Below are 11705 nucleotides of genomic sequence, written 5' to 3'. Positions count from 1 at the left end.
TGTCTGGGCTCTGGCTCCCCCCAAAACTCCACCAGACACACAAAGAGAGTCCTGCACTATTGAAACGCCACTATCACGCCCCCCCCCCATCCTCCTCCTCCTCTTCTCCCCTCTTTCCCTCCCTCTCCCTCTATCTCCATCTCTCTGTCTGTCTGTCTCTGTCTTTCTCCCTCTTCCCCTCTGCCTTGGTCCTCTTCTCTCTTACTCTTTTGTCACTCTCTCTCTCTCCCTCTCTCTTTCTCAATCAATCATTCTCCCTCTTTCTTTCTTCATTGGATGTTTGCCATCTCTTAACTTTTTTTTATTTCTTTATTGAAGGCAAGCACCGACCACTCCATCATTCCTCATGTTAAATACCCCCCCCACCATACACACACACACACACACACACACACACACACACACACACACACACACACACACACACACGCCTTTGGCACACATGAGCATGCCCATATAAGGAAGCCATTAAATATGATTGTAATTATATTGCACGTATAAATCTAGGCACTGCTAATGATAGTTTAGCCATAACAGCCTGAACAGTGAGTGTTATATAATTAATACAAAGAGCGGACGACGCATTTGTACAGGAAACAGGGCTTATGTTTCGCGCAGGCAGGGTACGCCTTTAATTTGCATTCTGTGTTAATTCATTGCCTTTGTTTTTTTCCCCTCCCTCTTTATATCCAAAATGGCAGCGAGAGCCATCTTGGGCATGTGTGTGAGGAGGCCAGGGCTGCTCCTCCTCACCCGGCGCTAGCTATGGCGCAGATGCCTACGTACGCCTCCTCAGAAGGGCTTCAGTGAAAAACAGAGTGATTTAATGCGAACAAGTACAAAAACGCCACCCCCCCCCACCTCGTCCCTCGTCTGCCGCCGCATCGCCTGATCGCCGCAATTAACAAACACATCTGTCGTAATTAACGCAGACCTCCGCCAGGACTGGGAGAGAGAGCGAGGGAAAGAAAGAAAAGAGAGGCAAAGAGAGAAAGAGCAGAAGGATGCAAGGAGAGGTTGGCGCGATGGTGCACTCGAGGGGGAATGGTGATGAAGGGTAAGTGTGTGTGTGTGTGTGTGTGTGTGTGTGTGTGTGTGTGTGTGTGTGTGTGTGTGTGTGTGTGTGTGAGAGTGTGTGTGTGTGAGAGAGTGTGTGTGTGAGTGTGTGTGAGTGTGTGTGTGTGGTGGTGGTGGTGGTAGTGGTGGGGGGGGGGGTGTTGTTGTCCATACCTCCTTTCGTGTTTTCCCCCCACTTCCATTTTATGCCAGGCATTCTCATAAGATGGTGGCGCAGGCTGCATCTTGTGATACGCAGGAGAGGGCAGGCAGGCAGGCAGGCAGAGGCGGAGGGAGGGGTTGGGGGACAGGCTACACATGCGAGCGGTGATGGAGGGAGGCTAGAAGAGGAGGTGGGTGGGTGGTAGTGATGGTGGACCAGCCCCTCCTCCCAAGAACCACACTCTCTCACTCTCCCACTGGCATCTCTGAACGACTGATGGTGGTGCCCTGCAAGCAAAAAAAAGAAGAATGAAGAAAGATGGAGGGAGAGAGAGAGAGAGGCAGTGGTGAGGGTTCAGAGGCTGTGGTGTGTGTGTGTGTGTGTGTGTGTGTGTGTGTGTGTGTGTGTGTGTGTGTGTGTGTGTGTGTGTGTGTGTGTGTGTGTGTGTGAGTGTGTGGTTTTATGTGTGTGCATGCTGTGTTGGCACACACGTAGCACACGCGTAGCACACGTATGCGCATGCGCACTTGTGCACACATGCAGATACAGACACCCACACCCCCACACACAAACATGCCCACTCTCTCTCTCTCTCTCTCTCTCTCTCTCTCTCTCTCTCTCTCTCTCTCTCTCTCTCACACACACACACACACACACACACACAGACACACACCTTTTCATGTCTGTTCTCATGGTACAGTCTGCCCCTGAGCATGCAAATGACTTTCATTATGCAAATGCATGCAAATCAGATCCAACCATCTGAGAATCAAGGCTGGGAAAAAAATCTACACAGAGCGCCCTGAATGAAGGAGAGAAAGGAGAGCGAGAGAGGAGGCGCAAATCCTTTTGGGTGGCAGGAGGTGGCTGGCTGCGGAGGTAAACACACAAGGGGAGGAGGAATCGAGGCCTGCCGGGGTAGAACAAAAAAAAGAAAGGAAGAAAAGAGATAGAGAGAGAGAGAGAGAGAGAGATATCGCCCTCCACCGAACTAGCCGTGGTCTGTCTATATTGGCTCTACGATTCCAAATCCCATTTCTGTGGATTTGTGTGATGACCATGGGTGTCACAGATGACCATAAGCAAAGCCTGTTGTCGTATATGTGAACTTTAAGCGATGTTTTTTTGCAAATAAAGTCCTGAGTGAAAATGGCTATACAGGACAGCCGCACACACCAAAACCTTGCTCTTGTGTGTTTGAAATTAAATAAAATAAAGCTAACGGTTTGCAGAATTAACCTTATAACCTCTCATTAGAAATGCAAATTCACTGTGTGCCTCCTTAACAGTATGGAATGGCTTAGCTGTATTGCAGAGAAGATGACCACTCGTCCAGTGAAATAAAACGAGGAAGCCATATTTTCCGGGGCTAAGATGAGCGGTCTGTGGTGGTGGAAGAGTGGATCAGTCCTCAGTGTGCCATTCCATTGTTTCCAACAGTCCCACCTGCTCTAATTGACCGAGCCCAGATTCTCCACTCCCATCCCAGACCCAAGGAGCAGAAGAGAGGACCTTGGCCAGGTTAGGAGAGAGGGGAACAGTGAGGGGCGCCCCTGGTAGGCTCTCTCGGTTTGGAGAATGGGCAGACTGGGGCTTTTGATGGTGTGTGTGTGCGTGTTTGTGTGTGTGTGTGTGTGTGTGTGTGTGTGTGTGTGTGTGTGTGTGTGTGTGTGTGTGTGTGTGTGTGTGTGTGTGTGCGCGTGTGGGTGTGTGGGTGTGTGTGGTTCTGGTTGGGGGGTATGGCGGGGTGGAGTATAGGAGAGATGGGCGGGAGGGAATACGCACAGAATCAGAGGGGTGGGATACCCCTGAATGGCAGCAAACCTTTCCTAATTGGCACTTGACATTTTTTTTCTTTTTGTGCTGTTGGGTACTAAAGCAGGCCTACTTTCGAGCCCTCTCCAAGTCCTTGTTTGAAAAGTGCCTTATGCAAATAGGTAGCAAATCAGCACTATTGTACAAACCTCTCTTGCCATGGACAACCGCGAGGAGATAATACGACTGTATGCTTTCTCTGGACACATAGACGCGTGAGAGCTAAACAATAGTGTGCAGAGTGGCTCGCAAATGAACAGCTACGCTGACAATCCACAGCCCCCGTCACTCTGTGTCATTGTTTACTGCTGAAACGGCATCCCAAAACACACAAACAGTTTGAGAGAGCACTTCAATCGTGTAGTCATTTTCTGTGTAAACCCCCAGTTGTTACTACAGTATACCTACAACTGCAAGCATAGATCATGAAGATTACTGAAGATTTGCTTTAGAAATCAGATTTAGTCCAAATTACAAATATTGGTTCATTATTCATCCCTGCACCTAATGCCAAAAGACGATTTTATTAGATTAGATATTTAAAGGTACTTTACTGTAAACGGAACCTCTCTGATGCAATAAAAACCCATATGATACAATAAATGGTCACATGTTCCCTGCTTAAGGTCTAGAGAATGAGCGGTTTCACTCCATAGAAACCGATAACAAGCACAAGGGACTTCACTTCAGTGTGGTCTGACCAACGCCAGTGTACACCTGTTACTGGTAAGTTACCAAACGTAATCTCCTTTGTCCAAACCAGTCTATTGACTATTAACAGGCCTAAATGTATTCATTTCTCCTGCAGGATGACTATGGTGGGAGGGGAAGGTGCGGGGTGAGCCAGACGCTCAGGCTACCCAACAGAGAGGCCATTTTGAAGCCTTGTTGGTGTGTTCCGCTGAGAGAAAAGTGATGGGGGGGGGGGGTTAAAAAAAGGGGACAAGAATCACTGCGCTTTTTTTGTCCTTTCCCCTTCCAAGAAAAAAAAAAATCTGTCTGGCTGCTCTGACCCTACAGTAGAGAAAGGGCAAAAGGGAGCCATTGTCTCTGGGTGACAAGTAGACCAGCTCTATTGACTGTACGGTCTATGGGCAGTGGGTGGGAGAGAGTGGGGGGGGGGGGGGGGGTTAGAGGGGAAAGAGGGCCCACAATAGTTGTTTTTTCTACTTGACACTTGGAGTCTAAATCTGCTTGCCCAGAGAATAAAGAGCAAGACAAATCCATGGCTCGGCCCCGCCACCCACCCACCGACCGGACTCCCTCCTCACTCCCGCCGACCCCCGCCCATGCCACACACACTCCAGCCATGCCGAGGAGAAAAGTCACTGGGGCCACACGGAATTCCAGCCCTCGGCTACTTCAAGGCGCACACACACACACACACACACACACACACACAAACACACACAAACGAACACACATGCACACACACACAAAAGCTATGCCTATCTACCAGGCTAAGGGTCACAATAGCACCACGACACACAATGAATAAGACCATAGCAACGGTGTGGCTGCCATCACTGCTGGCAGCATGGCGATGCCAGTGATAGCAAATACTCATTGTCATGTGAGGGACACACTAGAGGACTCAGGCTAAATTCCAGCCCAAATATAGCTATATGACAGGATTAATGTCTAAATATGCTTAATACTGGATTAAACATTGCAGTCAGCCAAGCTCTCGCTTCTATCCTTTCACAATGCTAAACTGTATTACCAAAGATTTCACGATTCAAACAAACAATCTGCTATGTGTGCATACATCACAGCCATACCATGCGCCTTGTAGGTTGCACTTCTGCTTATCTCTCTGAGACAAGCCTCTGGGAGTGACAAGAGGTCACTTGCTCTCAGCCGTCACTGCTGTGACGTTTCCCTTCCGCACTTGCTGAGCCATGAGAGACGACATATACACACGCACACATACATCACCTGCAATGCAGCAGCCTGGGAGAGTGGCAGGTTAGCTGAGCCAGGCAGGGGGAGAGGACAGAGGGCAGTGACCGTCCGCCTCGCTACGCACACAAGGGTGAAGGTGAAGTGTGCATGGACACTTCCTAATAGGGCGTGATTGAGGAAGGTGCTCGAGAGTAAAAAATAAATAAAGAAGGGCTGTGTCTCTCCTACTGCTCAAGTTCACTTCCATGGCATCACCCCAGAGAGAAGTGCAGATGTTTGGAACAAACATCCCCAACATACGGCCTACTGGCTGGACCGACACCTCATTTTGAATCGCCCCCAAAAACATAATATAACCATAATATAAAAACTTTATACATATTGAATCCGGCCAGCACGGGTCCAACACTGTCAAATTATAACCTTAATTTCCCCCATTCATTCTTTTTGGAACATCAGATGCCTATACTGCTCTGCACCTCCACATGCCTATCAATCCACCTCGATAGTGACCCCCCCCCCCCCCTTGCCCTGCGTGCTGACAGGAGATTCACCCCAATGTCAACAGCACACAGCGGCAAGGTGTGATCTGATTTGGCGGGGGGCCCCCCCTCTGGCCGCGTCCGTGTAATGGCAGCTCGGATGGTTCCCCCTAATGGTGCTTGTCACCGGGGCTGATCTGGTTGAGCGCCTCTGTCCACTCCTCCCCGCGGCGAGGAGCACAGAGTCGCACTCATCCGGATCTGATGGAGCTTTTCCACTTGGCAGCACCTCCCTGACACAGAGCCTCTGCACTGGGGAGGCCATTCAGAATCAAGACGACTGTCAAGTCAAATCAAACACTGATTCTCTGACCACAAAAAAACACACAAAGAATGAAAGAAAAGAAAGAAAGAACGAAAGAAAGAAAGGAAGAGAGAAAGAAATAACTTAACAAAACTGTAGAGTAGAGAACATTACGCCTGTTTTGTCGTAACCAAGGAGGGAGCGAGGAATGGGGTTGAAGGAGAGGGCGAGAATGCCTGGGTAGCATTACAAATACCAAGATCTTCAAAGTAAACTGAAGATTACTCCACATCAGGTCTGACGAAACAAAAACAAGACAAAAACAGTTGATGTGGGTGCACCCACAGGCTTTTGCCTTGTCATCAGCCAGTAGCGCGCTGGCTTGCTAGCTAACTGGTGGCCTTGGGATGGCCTGAGGGGCCCTGGGCTGACCAGGAGCCAGGGGGCCGGCATCGCCACAGGGCCCAGCAGCACCAGTGGCAGCCATGTGATCCCAGGCGCTAAGCTGCTGCATGCTCCGTGCTGGCTTGGAGGGATCAGTGGCTTATTAGATTAAAAGTGGTCGCGTTCAACCAACCAAGCTGCAACACGCCACATTATAGAAATATGACTGTTTTCACATGGACATTGAGTATCCCGGTTATTATCGGGTTTTCCAATTTTGTCTTTACCCATGTAAACATATCCCGATTTCAGAACTCTGAATCTGATTATGCTACAGCTGCAGTACTCCAAAAGACACAGGGATAAGTGTATATCTATGGAGATAAGCATGTATACACCTTTTCCCAGTTTCTGACAATTGCTAACAAAGATTCTAGAGCACTATGTGCAAGATAGATTGCTGATAAGAACCAAAGATAATCGAACAGCACTCTCTAGAATACACTGTCACAGAACACTTCAATCAGCAACCGGGGTACTAGTATCATGTACAGGGATATTAATGAACAGGTTATGTGTTCATGTAAACACCATCACCTCCTGAATATGATCAAAATTGGGATAAGGCTCATAACTACATGAGGATACTGAAGTGCATGTAAACGCAGTCTATGTCAGGTCAGATTCTTTGGTTTGAACTATGTACAGTGAAGGACTGTGGGTGAAGGACTGAACATGTATAATTTTCAATATGATGTGAAAACTTTTAATAATAAGGATTTATGCAAAGCTTAATAAATCTATGAGGAAACATTATCAATGCTATATTAAATAAGGAAGATCACCTTCATAAGGTTTTAATAAATTGCTATCAGTGTCATATTGCTCCTTTGCAAAAGCTGAAAAAATATGGCTTTTGCTTTTGGCTAAATATGTGTTATAACAATATGATCAGCACAACACCTAAGGTCTTCTTACCATTTTGAAATTGTAAGGTTTCCTCCATGTGTGTCTTCTTGACTTCACATGTGAATGGGGGACGCCTTTCAGGAGTGTAATGGGATTCTTGTTACTTTCGGTTATCTAGCTTTATGAAGAATGTACATCACTCATACAGCTAGATAACCAAAGATAACAGCCAACCCCTAGGCAACCCATGACCACACCTCCAGGGAAGCAGACTTGTCAAACTCTTGCCTAAAATTTAGAAGAGTTAGGTTTGGTTAAAACACATATATACCATATATGTATACATATATACAGTAAAGTAATGACAGAACTCGATGAAGGAAAAGACATCAATTCATATTGATAAGAGTCTTGTCACAGAGATGCATAAACATAAATGCAGCTGCTAAAAATGCAAAATCAACACAGTCCTATCAATGCCATATTTGTTGGCTTTGTTGCTGAACATCTGCACAGCAGCGGTTGGATGGCCTGTGCTACAACTGTGGCAGCGAGGGAAGGGGGGAAAAAAGTGCCACACTTGTCATTTTCAGCTGAACAACCAGCGTGAGCCGCGCTGCCACTCTCAGAAAGAACCAGTTGAAACTGGCTGAGGCGACACTCGACACTCGACACGCGCGCGCACACACACACACACACACGCACACACACACACACACACACACACACACACACACACACACACACACACACACACACACACACACACACACACACACACACACACACACACCATCATGCCCAATAATGATCCACAAACAAAAGCCAAAAACCCTGTGTCTCAACACAAGTTTAAGAAAGGCCTATGTGGTACTTAATTGCCACAGCATAAAATTCAGGTAGTGATTTTAGTTCACTGGGCTTGATAGTAAGGGAAGGGAAAGTAAATATAAGAAAGACAAAGAGAGAGAGAGAGAAATAAGAAACGAAAGAAAGAAAGAAAAACAATCACATTTTGTGCATTACAGCAGGTCTAATTAAAAGCCTGTCTGTGTTCAAGCTCCTCCCATCTCTCACAGAGGTGTAATAACACAGAGTGAGAGACAGAGAGGAGGGGAAAGAAAGAAAGAAAGAAAGAAAGAGAGACCAAGGAGGAGAGAGAGTAAGATAAAGACCAAAAGAGGGAGAGAGGTAAAAAAAAGACCAACACACTGACTGAAGGGACCAGAGCCCAAAGCCTCAAAATGGCTGAACTGGTGAATGCTTGATATCAGCATGTTTTCTTCACACTGTCTGCCATGTTCATTCAATTCTTTCCAAAAAACATTAACATCTAACATGCAAAAACCTCTCTCATTCTCATACTCATTCGAAGCTGGGCTATTGCCAACAGACAAAGAATGCATTTAAACACCTTTGCGATGCAACCCACCCCACATGCAAATGTTCATGTGTTATGACATACAGCCATCAGAAGAAAAATACTTAAATGGTGCACTTTAGTATTATGTAGAACTCTGGTATGGATTACTGTATTTCGATAACTTGCTGACTACACACAGACTATAAGAACATGGTAATGGAATACATTCTATCAGTGATCTCACACAGGCATCTACTTTCCTGCAACTGTATTGTGCATAGTGAACATATCAAAATAGCTGAATTGTAGATAATATGAGTAATTTAACATTATCCTTCATTCCCAAGAAAGAACATATAACTTCATCATTTTCATAGACCACCAATTGGATGACGCGTTGCATTCATCAGTAGTGTGTCCATGTCATTTTAGACATCTGACACATTTTGTTGAGAAATTTCTAACTCTGTTAATAAATAATCTTTCATGTTCCCTCAACCTATAAACATCCTCAGTAGGATGTTCTAGATCAAATAAGCTTAACTTTACACCATGTCAAGACAATTTACAGTACCAATAACTATGTGCTATCTGCCTTTATTCAATAAAATCTCTATAAAAATAAGTAATGTTCGCTTTCCATGACAATTTGATTATTTAGAATTATGTGAATAATAATAATAATAATAATAATAATAATAATAATAATAATAAGAAGAAGAAGAAGAAGAAGAAGAAGAAGAAGAAGAAGAAGAAGAAGGACAACAACAACAACAATAATATTAATGATAAAAAATATGTATTTAATTATTGTCTTTAACTTCCTCTTACTGTGATTATACACTAACACTTCCTATAGAATATGAGGACACCTCTAGTTCTCAAAGAAATCCTCTAAGGTACGAGAAATCTTTCCCTGCCAGGTGTTCTCACCAGCGCTGGCCTAAACTACATGCAATTGCCTTGGGGTTTTTTCATTCAATAGCTCGCCAACAAACATCACGTTTTGGCACTGGTCTGAGGGATGATGACGTCCTCGGTGTGCTGGGTAAGCTTTGTCACGTTAAAACATTTTGGGTGGATCCTTTTTTTTTAAATAAAGCCTATTTTTTCTACTTCTTTGAAATTTTGTGAATGAATGAAACAGTGTATTACAGTGTTTTTTTTTCGGTCAGAACGAACTGCACATTTTTAAAGCCATGTTAGAGAGAAAAAAATCTGCTCCAGCCTAAGCTACTACTCAACAGTGAGGAAATATGTCTTGGCACATGACTGCACCCATCTTGCTGGTAGTAGGCCCATGAAACAGCTGCACTCAATCAGGATAAAATACAGCACCTGCTTCAGCCTGAAATGATTGTGTTGTAGTTATGAAATGTCAACAGGCTGTCGTTAAATAAAATGTAGGCTGCAGCAGGCACAAACAACTATAATAATTACACGAGGAGACACGGAACCTCGACCCCTGAAACTGCAATTTAATGCCGATGCCTTTTTCAATATCTGTGACCATAATTTTAAGGGAAACTCGAATCTGATTCAACCAACAGCCATATAGGCTACCTTGTGATTTTTCATTGTAGCAAAGTATAGGCTAACAACAACAACATTTTGATCAAATTCTCGTAATAGCTTAGGGTCTAGATCGTTAAATGCAAGTATTTTTTGTAGGCTAACGTAAGTCTATTTTTGTAGCGGTAATTTCACCTGAGAGTCATGCCAGGATATGCTACAAGGTTAAGGGCTAAAATAAAAGTAAAGAAAAAAGCAGACAATTACCTAAATGCCGTCTGATTCCTCTGGTGTTGGCCAAGATCACCCTGTGATAGACAGATTAAAAGACAAAGTTACAGGAAGCCGTTTAGAAAACATCATAAATAGAGAACATTATCCCATGCGGATCCGGATTGCGCTTAAATTTCCTTCAAGTGGATGTTAGTGAGCCGTTCTAAGATGACGTCACCCATAAGGCCTAGTAGGTGAATAGCCTAGTCAAATATATGAATGAAACATCCTGCTTCCAGGCTCACTGGGTGATACCCTGATGGATGTGTCCAACTATTAGCCTACATACAGTCGATGAAATATCACTCATGTTCTCGTTTTAAAACATTGTTGCACCTGTAGATGTAGGCCTATTGTCGCTCATTGTTAGTAGCCACCTGATAACCCTTTTTCTAGTGAAAAAATACAAATAGGATTCCAAATGTGGGCTAAAAGGCATTCACATATTTGTTAGCAAAGAGTATACTACTGTTTTCTGTTTTACGGTTTTCTACTACAGTTCGAAATAAAAGTAGGCTGCTTTGACCCTCAAGCATGCTATGGAATTGCAGTTATTAGCCTAGTACCTTACGCAACTTTGGGACTATACATTTCATGATAACCTTCCTAAGTTTATTGCACTTTAAGGCTGTACATTAATTTATTGTTATCACACTCCCTTCAATAGGCCAATACAAAATCACTGTGTGTGTGTGTGTGTGTGTGTGTGTGTGTGTGTGCGAGAGAGAGAAACGGTCACCGAGCGCCCTTTTCTGAGATTAAAAAAAAAAAATTCTATAAAGCGTAGAGATAGAGTAGTTTATGTTCTTATATCCCTGGTTTGATCATTTTTGGTTAGCCTACCAAAGAAATGCCAATTTTGTAGATGTATTTCTGAATGTTGGCCTTAACCTCACCAACAAATAATTTCTTCACATATAAAAAGAGAGATACGAGGTTCGGCACTGCTGTATGGGTCGATGTGCTGTTTTGTGGAAACACATGTGAGCATGATTCCCTCTATCGTCTTCCACGTGCAGACTACTTATTCGGCCCAGCTTACCTGAATACGCACGGCCTTCAGGATTGCAATTGCCTAACGCCTACTGCGCCCATTGTGAACTTTCACTCGATCCAAGACAATACTCCTTAGACTTATTTAGGACAACAAAATAACTGTTTAGAATTTATTATCTAAAATTAGAGTGCATAGATTGACTGAGCACAAACCATGTCCTCTATACTGAAAATGTAGATGGAACTCCGTAGGCTATTTCGTCTCCATAATACCAGAATCCTGTTCTTGTGCATTAATACGCAAAAGAGAACACACCCGACTGAACTTCTGCTCCTCATACTACTCAACATCTAGAAAAATATGAACGCTTGACTTACGGTTACACAGTCATGTTGGCCAAGCGGCCGATGACAACGCAACATATAGGGGCGGATAACCGTTCCCTCGTCATTGGCGGTATTCCTGACCTTCTTAAGCACAAACTTCAGTCTAATTCCGCATGAAATGTTTGCTGAAGAAAGTAAAGAATATGAACTGGCGTT

This window comes from Alosa pseudoharengus, unplaced genomic scaffold (assembly GCF_046254945.1).
Source record: "Alosa pseudoharengus isolate Yale_2024_CS ecotype anadromous, Long Island Sound unplaced genomic scaffold, YU_APseudo_1.1 YU_APseudo_1.1_scf_12, whole genome shotgun sequence".
NCBI lineage: Eukaryota > Metazoa > Chordata > Actinopteri > Clupeiformes > Clupeidae > Alosa > Alosa pseudoharengus.
This window is presented reverse-complemented; position numbering follows the sequence as displayed.